Source organism: Corapipo altera, unplaced genomic scaffold (assembly GCF_003945725.1).
Source record: "Corapipo altera isolate COAL_440 unplaced genomic scaffold, ASM394572v1 0, whole genome shotgun sequence".
NCBI classification, from domain to species: domain Eukaryota; kingdom Metazoa; phylum Chordata; class Aves; order Passeriformes; family Pipridae; genus Corapipo; species Corapipo altera.
The window spans coordinates 25,336,495-25,351,187 of NW_020884872.1; the positions used below are offsets into that span (position 1 = coordinate 25,336,495).

General features: G+C 39.3%; 1 long non-coding RNA gene across 1 annotated transcript; it reads right to left on the reverse strand.

Moving 5' to 3' along the window:
- Positions 1-5,798: 5,798 nt before the first annotated feature.
- On the reverse strand, positions 5,799-7,663 carry LOC113945284. Its single transcript, XR_003527024.1, has 3 exons — positions 7,386-7,663; positions 6,468-6,628; positions 5,799-6,077 (listed from the first exon to the last, which is right to left on the reverse strand). It is a non-coding gene; the product is annotated as an uncharacterized LOC113945284 (long non-coding RNA).
- Between the last annotated feature and the right edge of the window lie 7,030 nt (positions 7,664-14,693).

Below are 14,693 nucleotides of genomic sequence, written 5' to 3' on the forward strand. Positions count from 1 at the left end.
TTAGTCATCTATGAATATAATTCTCTCTTCAGAATCTGTACATTATCTGAGTTAAGTGATAAATACAAAACCCTTGTAAAAACTGAAGCATTGTAGGAGACCAGCCCTTTTGTGAAAGTTCAAAATTCTGCTTTATTTTACATTTCAGTACCTTCGTATTTATACTCCAGACAGCAGTACATCACTAAATAGACCATTTCTCACTTTATATTTTTTAAATGATTGTTCATAACATTTTAACACTGCTGTATAATAAACATTTTTTGTAGGGAGTTCATTTCGCTGGTTCAGATGGAGTGGCATTGTCTGCAAGGTCTCATTTCAAAATTGTAACACTTTTATCTTTTTTTGTCATGCCACAAGTTGTGGAGTCCAAAATATTTACCTTTTTGATTGTCAGTCTTTCCTTCACAATGATGTCTAAGTGAAGACAAAATAGACAACTTGTTTTGTTGAATCAATAGAGGCATATTATCACAGCAAGATTATAATTCAGGTGTACAATACCTGTGTTTTACAGCATACAACAGTGCAACTGCCATGTACTGTGTGTCACAGCAGGTAACTAATATCAACAAAGTACCATAGTCTATGTTCAAATACTCCTGTTTGGGTCTAACTTCAATCCACAAAAGCAAGGCAATTCAAAGTTAAGGCTTAAACTCTATCCATAATCCACTCTCTTTAGGAATTGCATTATGAATGCAGCTGAATTCTCATCTCAGGTCTTTGCAGATCCATGTTACCACACAAACAGTGAGAGAAAGTAAACCCACTGTTACACTTACATGCATATTCCTATTGATTGCTTTGTATCTGGTAAGGACATCATCTACTGGCATTTGCATTTATGTGAGCTGGAAACCTGAGACCTTGGAGACAGGCTGTGATCATTGCGAAAGCTGTTTGGGATGAATGGGTTCAGATGACTGCATTTTTCTCTCTGCTTTTTGGGGCATATTGGAGTTTTGTGATAGCAGAGGTAGGAAAACATCTATTTCATGAACTTCTAGTGGCAACAAGAGCAGCCAGTCTGGTGTTGATTTCAACAGCTTTTTGAACTGCAGTTACCAGGAGACAGAAAAAGAAGGGGATGTAAGTCCACATTGAAATTGAAATAAAATGGTATCATAGGTTTGCAGTATTAAGAACCTTTCACTTCAGCCTGTCATTACAGGCAAACAAGGACACAGTGTTGGAAGAAAAACCATCTGTTTCCAGCTGAAGATACAGAGGGAAGCATAACAAACATAGCCGTACCTGAGCTAAGAAATTTGTTTCTGCAACGAAGATTTCAGACTTGGAAATAAAGGTTGTTTATGAAAACTGATCAACACATCATAACTATGTGTTAGTCTTATAACCAAAATTTTTTGCCCGTGCCAAAAGCAGTTGCTACCAGGGCCTTACTTCTTCCACTGCTCAAGGACTGATTTCAGGAAATCAAATTCTGCCCTGGTCTGCTCCACTTCTCAGGAATATTACTTATTTGTAGTTTTCTTTGGAGTGATGTCAGGCCTGGCACTGAGGTTTTGCAGCTTGTCCACAGGTTTTGTGGTTAGCAGAAAGGAGAAGGCTCCATGTTTTCCATGGGGTATAGCTGTGCCATGGAAACATGGGATGGGAGTACCCTGAGAACTACATACTCCTCCCCAGAGGCATCTTTCTATATGCACTATTTAACTAGTTTTGGGGGGTTATAGTCCAGGTTTCAAAGCTCTGATTACATAGTGGGAGAAGGTGAATGAGTATGGATAATCTGTAGCTGTAGAATGTGGTATATTGAAGAACTTCATAAGCACCATTATAGCATTTTCAGCAGTAAGACATCTTCAATTTTTGACACTAAAAGGACCTGACATTACAATTTCACAGCTCCTCCTGAGCAGCCTATGACCGACAATTTGGCTATTGCTGGAAAAAACGAATAATAATCAGAGGTGGGACACAAGATGTTGCAGCAGAACAAGTAAAAATAGAGCTAGAACTCTGTATTGCAGAGGTATTCATCCTTTTTATTGCCTCAAAATACAAGCCTGATCTTCTAACCCAAGTAGATTAGTAAATAGCACATTTGGCTTTCAGAGATCTTCAGTTTGTCTGCAAGTCTTCTGACGTAAAATAATATAAGAAAAGGAAACATATGGAAATTTTAGTAAAAAGAGATACTGAAGCATTATAGCTGCTTACTCTCTTACTGCTGCGAGGAAGATCAGAGAAGAGTCTTTTGTGTCAGTTTCATTTTGAACCCATTTCACTGCTGAATATGGGAAAAGATTAGTTCGCTACTAATTGTGCCATTGGTTTTGTGATTCTCTGAAAACCCCCTAAAAGTCTGCATGCAAAACCAGTGAGGTAGAACATGTTTGACAAGCTTAGTTCCAACTTGACCAATGTAGCAGGAAAAGACTTTAAAATCATTGCCTCTCTTCAATAACAATAGTACACACAAGTGTTTACAAGAGGATTAAAAGCTGCTTTAGTAAGTTGTATTAAAGATTCCTGTATCAGACAAGTTTTACTGAAAAACCTGTTGGAGCACTATGCAGCTAATCAGATGCAAACAGAAGCATGTTATGCTACTGAATTTATTTTACCTGCTTTTAAAAGGATGCATGATGTATCTGTAAAATACACCCCATGCTTACAATAAGCCCTACCTATTGACAGCCTGCCCAATTACAACAACAGCAAAAAAAGCTCCACAAGCAACGACCCCTAGCACCTGGTAATTAAAATTGCTAATCACCAGCAATTATCTGGCACAGCTTTATAGCCAGGCAAAACAGTTTGACCCTTTGCCCATGGAAAGAAGAATGTTTGCTGTCTATTGATAAGTGCTTAGGCAAAGCGTGTTCGGCTCACATCCATTAAGTGGCGACTAATAGGAAGTCAACAAAAGAGCTCTGACATCTGTAGTGGGCACTTCTAGCAGGCCAGGTTTGGGAGCACAGGTGTCCAGTGGGCTCCTGCCAAAGGCCAGTGTACAGGACATGGAGACTTTTTCTTAAAAAGAAAATTTGAGCTGCCCATGTTTCCCAATTGGTTCCTCCGCAACCAAAGAGTAAATGCAGTAAGTTTCCAGGACAAAGATTAAAATAATTACTCTTGTCACGAGTGGTAGCTTGTTTTCAAACTGTCTGCACACATTCAAATACAAAGAGAGACTCAATAATTTAGGTAAAGATTGTTCTTTGGTCTATTTCTGTTCTTCTTAAGTATTGAGTTAGATATATATAAAAATGTCTCTGCAGTGTGCTCTTTAAGTCTGAGATAAAGAGTTTGAGATAATAAAGACATTTTTTTCCCATAGGATACTATTACACTCAAAGCTATAAAATACCCTTCCATTGTTATAGCTCCAGGAAGATGCTGCTAGAGATTATCTGAACTACAATAAACAGCTCCATTAAAGCTTCTGATCTCACCAATGACTCTTATAAGGTCCTAGATAAAATGGTCGGGTTTGCTTTTTTTTTTTAATTTTTTTTTTTTAAGAAAGAAAGAGGGAGAGAGAGAGAGTCTAGCAGAAATATTGCAAGCTTCTAATAGTGAAATGACCTACAAAACCTGAAGGACAAAGCGTCCCTTAATCACTCAAATGCAAATTGCTCCAAGAACTGGCATCAGTGGAGATTACAAAGCCAGGAGCTGCTGAAATCCAGAACTAAACCCCAGTAACCTCATCCCTTCATTTAGAAGGAGCTTCTGGGGATCATGGCAAATTGGAGTTTCAGTGGAAAAGTAAATTTACAGACACAGGCAATTTGGGTGTGTTCTGACTTGCACACACCATGCTTTTTCCTACATAAGATCTCAAAGCATCTTCATGTACATTTTTGTACTGTGACATGTAAAATATGAACAGATTTATAAATGTGAAGCTACACTGCTGTCATGATGCTCAATGACATCTCCTAATCCAAAATAATTAATGAAGTCATTCAAAGTGTTCCCTCCCTTCCTAGTCCTCTCTTAAGCCCACCTCCCAAGCTGCATCCAGTTACTGAGGTTAGACAGCTTGAAAATAACATTATTATCCCATGAGTATGATGTGAATAACACAGCTACAACTTGAATCTCTGCACTGTTTGCTTTGACAAATCTACATCCTGGCTGGATACCTCTTGTCTGCAGAGGGCATCTAGCAGAACTTGGTGTAGCTCCTCTTTAGCCCATACATAAAAGTTACCTTGCTAGAGAGCAACGTTACAACAGGCACATACATCTCACTCCAACACGGAGTTAAAGTGTAGTTAGAGTTTACATTCCAACCTAGGAGCCTGGAAACACTTCTGAGTCATCCAGTTCGACTGTAGCCCAAGAGTTCTCAAGCCATCTGTACTCTTTGCTGAAGCCAATTGAAATAATTTGAATAAAATTTTAGATAAAATCATAAATAGATTTAAAAACCACCACCCTACCTCTGTATTTCATATAGATTTCTCTCTTTGTAGAAAATAACATTTTTTGGCATATGCATGGATTATTGTCCATTGGATTCCAATTCTTGATTATTGGTATTACCATGAGATTGCTGGTTACTGTTGTTCATAAGATTCTGCCAGTGGGAAAGAGATGGATTTCACTTCAACAAGTCTTTAGTGAAGTCAGAAATAAATGAAGTCACTGGAGATACACCTGCTTACAAGCTTGGGTTGTAAACTGAAAGCCAAGATGAAACAGTAGATTATAAATTCTGACATTGCATGACATTCAGATTCTTCTGCCTGCACATCTAATTCAATAATGATCCACAGAAGAAGAGTATGCTAGCAGATTTGTGTAGTCTGTCCATCACAGAGTAAATTACACTGAATGACTCTTCTCTGGGCAAGCTGAGGTACAGAAAAATATGATGAAGAAGCAGAGAAATGGATTTTCTGACACTCTTTGCCATTTGGCATCCCTGAAATATCAGTGGATTTCAGAAAGTTCTATTCAAATTGGAACATCGTGGTCACTTAGGTTATGAAAACATGTTTGTTGCCAACATTTACGTTGAAGAGTGATTTTTAATACCATTGTCCAAACCACAAACTAATGGAATGGCCGTTGAGGATAAGACGTTCAGCTGTTTTTGTTTCATTTTCAAGATGCCAAGTCTTTATGGGTGGTGGTAGCATTGGGTGAATGAATATAGGGAACAGCAAATTAATCCTGTCTTTGAAAACTCCGGGTTCAAAACAAGACAATGGAGGTTGGGAGCTAATATGCAGTTTGTGTTACCAGTCATTCAATTTTTTTTAATGTATAATATGTGCCTAACACAGAAAGGATGCACAAAGTTCACCAAACCACTGCTTCAGAATGGTTTTCTGCTTTCTCTGTGTGTAATTTCAGAACAAAACCAGATTGTCCATTTCTCCTTCAGGTGAAAGCCTGTCTGTGCCCCACAGGTCAGTGAACCCATTCTGGGCTTCCCTGGAAGGGAACTCCAGAGTCAAGAGTCTTCCAGTGAAAGTATCTTACTAGAAACTGCTAGACAATTAAAGCTGAGGAATCCCTGTTCAAGTGCCTGTTAACCTCTTCTGGCTTGGGGAAGAAGAAGAAATGAAGGAGGTAGATTTCGACCCATTAAACTGCTGCACTCCATCAGGAGTGAGCTGTGCTAGCATAGGCACAGCCCTGGGAAATACCCTGTTCCAGGATGGCACATCTCAGCTGGCATACCTTCTAGTGTCTTCCCTGACAGCTTGCCAGCCCCAGGGATACACCCAGGAAGAGGAAATACATCACTCCAAAAATCAGTAAGGCGCTACCTTTCTCACCACACCTCACTCAAGATGGACATAGGGTAATAAACACACTCCTGTACTGCCAGCGATTTGTGAAAAAAATAGGCAAATGCTCACTAAGAAATGAAATCTCTCTTCCCCCCAGGATATACATGTTCCTAGAGATTCCTTCTTCAGCATCAGCTCTGTCTTGCTCAGATGAAACCTTAGTGAATTTGTTCATACTGTCCTCTCAAAGTGATCAGCCTTTTGATGGACAACAATGATGCTTCTCCAGGACTGGACAAACAGCTGCTAAGCAGGACAATGTTGCCATGGTGGCCCAAACTGCTTCAACATCTCCCATACCAGAAGCAGGGCACATGGAATCACAAAATAAAGAGACAGATGGGAAAACAGAGCCTATATGTCTTATACACAGGGTGATGATTTGTCCTGGTATATCTAGGACTTTTGACCAGTCTGGGACACAGGTTCCCACAAGAAATATAGAATAACAAAGTGAAATGCTAAAAAAAGAAAATCAGAACATCTATAATTTAAAAATGTTCATAAACGGACACATTTTACAAAGAACTTTAAAAAAATTCAGAGGTGGTATTTTCTGCCTGGTTTATATCTTGCAGACATAAGCAAACAACAATAGCAATGCTAAATCCTGATTCCAAACTTTGCAGCCATGTTATGTGAAGTTAAAATTACTTCAGATTCAAAAACTGTAGACCTTACCTTTATGGAAAATGCAGCAAGTCTCATCAATTAGTGGATAAGCAAAGAGGCAATAAGGGGCACAGAGTGTTCATATTTGTTGGAATATTAGAGTTCTCACACTAAAAGCAGTCCCAGTCCTCTGAAGCACTGTAGATGACACAGAAAAATAGACATTCCACCTAAAGGATGGCAACATTTTACTGGTAAGCGACAGAGGACTGCTAAGTAGCTGAGGAATTACTGCACCAGAAATCAGGAATTTGAAGTCAAGGTGCCCTTTGTGTATCATTCATTTTCAAACTCTGTTGAAGTGATGGACCTGTTCATCCCCAGAAACATCTTGAATAAAACAGTCGTGCAGAAAATTGCTGCTGTGCTGACAATATTTATCCTATTTAGCCACTGTATATTCTGTCCCACCCATGTTTATCCTTTCTTTCTTTATTGGGTGAGATGTCTGTGAGAGTATGGTAGCTTTTGGTTTTATGTACAAAACTCCATAGAAGCATTTTAAAGTGTTATGTTGGTATTTTTTCCGACTACCTCAAAGAACTCAAAACTGAATAGCACAATATTTATTTCAGGGAAACCGCACCAGGTTTCCTCACCGATTGTCAGATATTAGATTTCTGGCATACTGTGAGTGGTCCTTAACCATTGCCCTGGCAGTGCCCTACAATTCCCAAGGCACAATTTAAAAATTTTCGTAAAAACATGTATCTTTACCTTTTTCACATACATTTAAGTGACCGGAAATCATAGGTTTGTTACCAGCTCAATTACCTCCTGTTTTAGTTGCTTATGGTTGTTGAATGCATGTTGTACAACTTATGCTACTTAGCATGCTCCAGAATCTTCTCTTGACACCTCTTGACTTGTTTAACCTTTGCTATTTGAAGAGACAGAGAGACATTGAATGAAAAACCCCTTTGTTACCTAGTGCTTCCAAGGGCTTTTCTAGCTGGAGGTGTGCACAGTGTGGCTCCTGATAGACAGAAGCTCATATGGGTTCATCTATTTGGGAGTCGGATACTCAGGAGATTTGTGGGCCCCAATCTCACAATGAGAGTTAATCAACACCTCTGTAAATGCCTCTGCAATGCTGGTATTATGTGGACCCAGGTTTGGCCAGGCACCTGACCACAGCTTCTGCAAGTCAGAGAGCCCAGTGCCAGTCATAGCAGGGATCTGGGACAGAAGGGTCACCTGAGCTGTAACAGTCTCTCTACCTTCCATCTTTGGAAATGTCTCCAAAGCACAAAAAGGTGGCTGAGTCAGACGGGTCACAAAGACAGTGATTCTGTAGGGGACGGCAACCTCCATGGTTGCCACCTCTCAAGATCATCTCTATGAAGTGCTTGTTAGACAGATGTCAGGATGAGATAGCCCCCAGTACACAGGGACCTCATATCTTTCCAGGCCTGTGCAACAAAGTCTTCCAGTTTACAGGGTTTCAAATCCCTACAAATGTGCTCCTAGCCCATGAGGATATGGAACAAGACCCTAAGAGAAGATGGAGGTTAACCAGAGATAGAAGTGTAGATTTTGGGTTGATCTGTCTCACTGACTCCCTAAATCTGAAGGGAAACTGAACCAGACTTTTCAGACCAGTAGTACAAATACAAAAATACGTTACCAGTGTGCCAGGCTTGACTGCAACCTTTTTCCACTACCCTGTTAGAAGGTGGGAAAAACCTCCACTAAATAAGAAGCCGAACATCTTATTTCTGTACAATGCAAAATAAATTCTTGGCCGCAGAAGATCACTTTTAAGCTGAATATTGTGACAGACTCCATTTCAAAGCATTAGGACAGGGAGATCCTATGCCAGTGGATGAAAACACAAGAAGACTTCTTTAGAGAGTTTAAATGGCACATTGTTATTGAAACATGAAGCCTTTGCTGAGGGATGTTGTGAAGAAAACAGCTCCAGTAAACAGCAGAAAAGACTGCAGGACATGCTAAAAAAAATTACAAGTGTGGGAATAAGTTAAAAATAAAAATAAATAAAAAATCGGATGTGGCATGGAAAAGACAGCCACGAAAAAATGTTAATAAAAGGTATTGGATGGAAGCCCAGAATAGAAGTACAACAAATACAAACAACTAGCAAATGTACACATAACAGGGTGAAAATTAGAATCTGTCTTCCCCTTGCATGCAGAACTGAGCAAATAGAGTTACACGCAATTTTGAAGAATGGCAGCTCTGAAGCATCCAAAATATAAACGTTTCTGTCAGGTCACAGCCAGAGAGAGCCTGAAGTGAACCTGTGAAGCACCTGAGAAGGGAGATGATGTACAAAATTCCAATACAGTTCAAATATTCCATGTCCCATTTTTGAAGATCTCTCAATATGGTGGTGTAAAAAAATTCTGAGAATTAGCTGTCTGTTTCAGTTGTTATTACAATGATCCCTCCCCAAAAAATTTTGTAAAGCATAAAAGGGCCTTTCCCCAAAACCAGCAAAAGAGTATGAAAACTAGTTTCAAATGTTCTTTTGTATCTCATGGTGATGAGAAGTTAGAAGTTACTGATTGCACAATGAAATCTCTATTTTTCTGTCCACTGAATATTTGCACTATTTCAGATTTATTTGAGAATTTCAATCAATAAACATTGAATGTTATTGTTTATGTTTACTCTAAATCATTTGTGATATCTTTAATAAAATATTTCATATCCAACAGTCAGAGCTGGAATTGTGAGTTTTAGTTTAAGCTTGGTCATAATGTTATAGCTATTTCCTGGCTTCATGAACATCGCTTCTGCAACTGTGAGAGATTTAACAAGCCTCTGAAGGTAGAGTGTATTTTTATAGGATTGAAAGATTTACATAATTGCAATCCTTCTTCTCCAAGCTTAAACATGGCTTTTGCTAGTCAGGAGAGGTGTTTAATTAAGAAGATGATGTAATCAAAAGCAAAATGCTGGTTTTAAGATCATTTTTCTCATCCACAAAAAAAAATTTTATATATATATATATATATATATATATATATATATATATATGCTGGTTCAGACCAACCTGTAAAGGATTTTTTATCCTTTTATTTCTTTGTCAGAGTTCAAGCTTGGATTTGGAAAGCTACTTCCCCTTTCAGGCCGAACAATATTGCTCTCACTTTTTAAGTTCTACTTTCAGGGCAAATACACAAACAAAAATAATTAAGATTTCTTATCCTTAAATATTAAGATGGGCATGCTTACTAATGGGCATCAAGCCCATTAAGATGGGCATGATTAATTAAAAAATTAATTTTGTTAAGTACTTTAAGACACCTAATTTTAAGTAAACACACATATACAAAGGCAAATGCTCATATGTAATCGGAAATGGAATAATTTTAAGTGAAGATAGCTTTTTTTTGCAATATAAAATACATACATGTGAAAATGGAAAAAGGAGGGATAAAAATGAAATTAAAATGGCTAAAGGAAAAAGCCAAGTATGTAGTAAATACCTACATCAAAAATTGAATTAAAAGATTGTCGCAGAGAAGAGGATGTGGAAATATTTTGGAATAATTTCCTTTTATCTTAAATAAAGATTTAAAAAACTGGTAAGTGACACTGTTAAACAATTTTCTGGTTTCCAGCCTCCTTCAGGTGTCTCAAATCAGAGAAGCACCACTTCTGAGAGACTGGGCCCGTAACAGAAAGAAGTAGTGAAGTTCTTCCTATCTTGTTCTGATCCACATGCACTCTCATAGGGCAACAAAAACCTCTCCTTACTCCCAGGTCATGTCTCATAACAAATTTCAAATGCCTTCTAAAAGCCGTAACAATGGTAAAGATTTGTATAAAAAAGTTTTCTAAGTTGGTTCACAGGAAGGTCTTACCTCTCTTTACAAATATCCATGAAATTTAGGGACTGGCAGAGCACAAGCAAAACAAAATTAATCTCAAATCACAGAAGCTTGACAGAATTATGGACAGAAGAAAACAATAGCAAATAATAGAAACGATTAGGCAACCATAAGAGGTATTACAGACATCTCTACATCATTAAGTGAAATCTGCTCCAGAGGTTGAACCAATTCCCTTTCTGGACCAGTTCCCTTTCCTAACCACCACTTTCTTTTTCAAGACAGTTTGCTTTAAAAGTAAGGGTCTTTGACATGTTTTTAGTCCTACCAAGTCCTAAATTCCCTTTCTTTCCAGTCAAGACACACAAGAGCTCCAAATCCTCCTGACTCAGTATTAAACCACAGACCGATTGGTCTTTGCTTGCTGAATCAAAGCAAAGTCCCAAATGTCCTTTCTGTTCCTTAAGCTGCATTTGGACACCTCCCACTCTTCTTCTGGCTGTAAGAGAAGCTCCAGGCATCTTTTCCGAGGGGTTCAAGAAACTAACGGGTGCCTCAGGAAGTTCCTCTCATCAGATCTTTCATCCTCCTTCAAGAAGCCAAATAAACCCTGGTGTTGGATACAGGAGCATTCCTGTTAAAGAAAATTTTGTACTGGCCTGATAAGCAATTTTGGAAGACATAAGCTCTGTTTTTTGAAAAGCCAAATGAATGTAGTAAGGCCTTGACCATCCATCAAGAAGACAGTCAGCCTCCACTTTGCACAAGGTAATGCAAGTACATTTTAAAAGAAACAGAAGAATTTCATGGTGCTGCACAACAGGAAGCTCACTTTGGGAATACAGCAGTTCTCCAAGGACAGCTGTAGTTTCAAGTACATTGTAACAATGACATGCATGCTATGCATATGAAGTGCCTGGGGTCTAGGATCAGCAGATAAGATGGACAATAAAGGCTCAGAAGCCTTTTAAATAATTTTTTGCTGAAAGAATTGAAGTTCAGACAGTACAGACTGAGAGGCTTAAAGAATTTTCCTAACAGGCCTTTCAGTAGTTGGTTAAGGTAACATAATGTTCATAATTTTGTTACTGATAGTGAAGTCAAAACTGCAGTTACAGAGTACTTTAGCAGAACTTTAAGAACTCCAAGATGTGGAGGTATTTTAGAACTCACAGTGCCTTTACTACACTGTTACCCACTTTTATGAAGGGCTCTAATGGCAGGTTTAAGAGAACTGTGTGTACCAATCCTGCTGGTGTAAACCCCTCAGCTTGCTGATGATTTGGCAAGAATGTACGGAGGCTTAAAGGAAAAGCACCTCTTTTTACAAAAGGAGACCATGTGTGGGTGTCTAAAACCAAAAGGACTCTTGACAAACATTGGGAACAGACATTAACTGCTTACATTTTCATACTACTTTAAGTTATTAGCCAGGTACAAAGAAAAGGATGGTGTTCAGGAGAAAAAATGGTGAGGAGAAGAAGGTTGTTGCCCTTTTTACCCAAAGAATTACAGAAAATTAATACCAAACAGAGCAGATTTCACATGACTGGAAAAAATCTAGAAGTCGAAGGAAAAGAGATTGTTGACAAAATGGTTGGCATGCCCTACTCAAGTCAACAGCTTTGTGAAAGTGGTTTAAATCTATGCTGTTTAGATATTTGGCACTGCTGAAACAAAACAAATGCAATGAAAGTCTTAACACGCTTCTCTCCAGAAATATTGTGCTTAGATTTTTCCTATAAAACATTAGTTCAAGTTTTACAAAATAGGTAATTAAATGTTTACAATTACACAGCCCTTATACCTGGAGTGGCAGCAACAGTGAGATTCCCTTTTAAATTATACTCGTGAGTAAGAACAGAATGTATTCAACTTGATCTCTCAGTACTGATATGAAAAGAGTTGGGCCAATTCAGTCTTTACATCCAAGGCTTCATAACCAGAAATCTGACAAATCATAGAAAAAAAATCCTGATAAGGCTAACACATTTTATACCAGTGGTGAATGAACCAGTATCTTAAGTTGCTTCCAATTTAAACTATCTATAAACTACCCTTTACTACAGTAATCTCCAGAGTGTGAAACTTTTGGTATGATTGCATGGATGTGTCAGGACACAAGTCTGTGGGGAGCTTCTCTGTAATCCTGTAACCCTCACCTCAAAAGAACAGCTTGTTTGCACTTACTGTGTGTGAAAGAACCTAGGATCCAGTGAGTAAAAATACAATTACATTTGAAATCAAATCAGACCAAATAAGACACATTTCGCTTCATAAAAAATGGAGAACCCATCACTCTTCTCCTTTTTGAAAATGTGAGACGTAGTTGTTCCATCCTTTTATTCACTCAGGACATGAATGATGTGCTTGAATTTCCTTCTTGGCAGTGAGGAAGCAAATCTATGTGTGACAGAAGAGCTGCAAATTGATGTCTCTCTGTAATCTAATCCAAGTCACTAGCATGTCTCTATACCCTGATGGCTAGAACAGCATTTTGACCTATGTTCCAAGGACCGTAACAGGATATTAAACAGCCAAAGAGCAAAATATAGATCCAGATTCATCTGCTAAGTTTATTGAATGGTGAAATACAGGGAACAGACAGTAAAAACTTTTCTCCTTGCCTGATCTGCATGGAATCAGAAATCTGAGTCCTACTGACACTTCATTCTGACAGAGTGTAGTTCTTTGGGTTGGGATTTTAGAGTGGACATTTAATTTTGTCCTCAGTTTTTTCTCTTTTCATTCTGACAACTTATTAGTATACTTGTTTCTAACAGACGAGACCAGAAATGGTCTCAGGAATGATTAGAAACCAAGTAAATAGGTGTAATTTGTAGTGATGTGATTTCCCTGATGAACTGTAAAAGTTGAGAAAAGTCCTGGTCATTCTTTGCATCTTGCCTAGAGCTGGGTTAGATCCTTGTAAGGACTACAGGAATGACTGTTAGTGGTTGTGACTATTGCAGATGTGGTTCACCATGACCAGCAGCAGATTCAGTGGTGGTGTTCCTCAGTTTACAAGGCACTTCTAAGGAGTAATGACTTCTGGCCAGGTAACTATAGGAAGAGTTACTGTTTTCCTTAATTTTTTGTCCAATCTGCTTTTAGGATCCCTTAATAGCTATCATTATTTGTTACATATATTACTGTAGGCTTCCCACTTGTGCACTGACACCCTACCAGGAGTTCTGGCACATGAATCAAGCCCCCAGTGTCCATGCCTGAGGAAGCTGAATCACCCTGCCTTTCCACTGATTGTATCAACAAGACATAGCGACCACCAGGGAAGCCTGGGCTTCTAGTCCATATGTGGCACTTATATGCACATATCTAAGTGCAATTATCCTGTTCCAGAGCTGAGCTCCATCTAATAAGTCTAGGAGAATACGGTAGCCATGAGAAGTGGATGAGGAGAAGGTGGTGGTTTCTGCGCCATCTGAGAGATGGTGGTTTCAGCATACCATCAAACTAATCATTTTTAGAATCTTTGTAGATAGAAGAAGAAAATGCTTATTCGAATGTTAAATGAGTAGTGAAGGTAGTTTTTCTAGTACTACCAAGTAAGGTGATATTTCCTACCATAGAAGAATTACCTAGCCATAGAAGAAGGTGCAAGTCAGTGGAGGGACATCATGGTACAAGAGGCAGCCTTTGCAGTAGACTACCTGCTAATCTTTGGGATCCTTGTCTTCAACAGCAAAGAAACACCTCATCTCTTGGTACCAAAACAGGATGTGAGGTTGAGGATGGGGATGACATGTAGGCTGATATTGAGAAATGGTTCCTGTAGTGCACTGGAGGCCTTTGGAGAAAATATAGGAAAGGTCAGTAGAGAATCACAGATGCCGACCTGCTCTGGATCCCCCTGGAAATACAAGTTGTGTAGCTTGGGCCACTGAGGCATCCAGCCTCTTCAGATCAGTACAGAATTTGTGGGGCCGGATTTTGTTATCAGGGGTTACAGGCATGGTTCTATGAGAAGCTGTCAGAAGCTTCCCCCATGTCCAGTGAAGCCAATGCCAGCCAGCTTCAGGACAGACCCGCTCCTGGCCAAACTGAGCCCATCAGGAATGATAGTAACACCTCTGTGATAACATATTTAGGAAGGACTTCATTTGCAGATGAAATTACAGCCAGAGAAGAGCAAGGTGAGAACATGTGAACAACTTTGCAGACACCAAGGTCAGTGCAGAAGGAGGGGCAGGAGGTGCTCCAGGCGCCGGAGCTGAGGCCCCTGCAGCCCTTCGTGCAGACCATGGTGGAGCAGCTGTGCCCCTGCAGCCCATGGAGGACTATGGTGGTACAGAGATCCACCTGCAGCCCATGGAGAAGACCCATGCCAGAGCGGGTGAACGTCCAGAGGAGGCTGTGATGCCGTGGGAGGCCCAAGCTGGAGCAGGGTCTTGGCAGGGACCTGCTGACCTGTGGA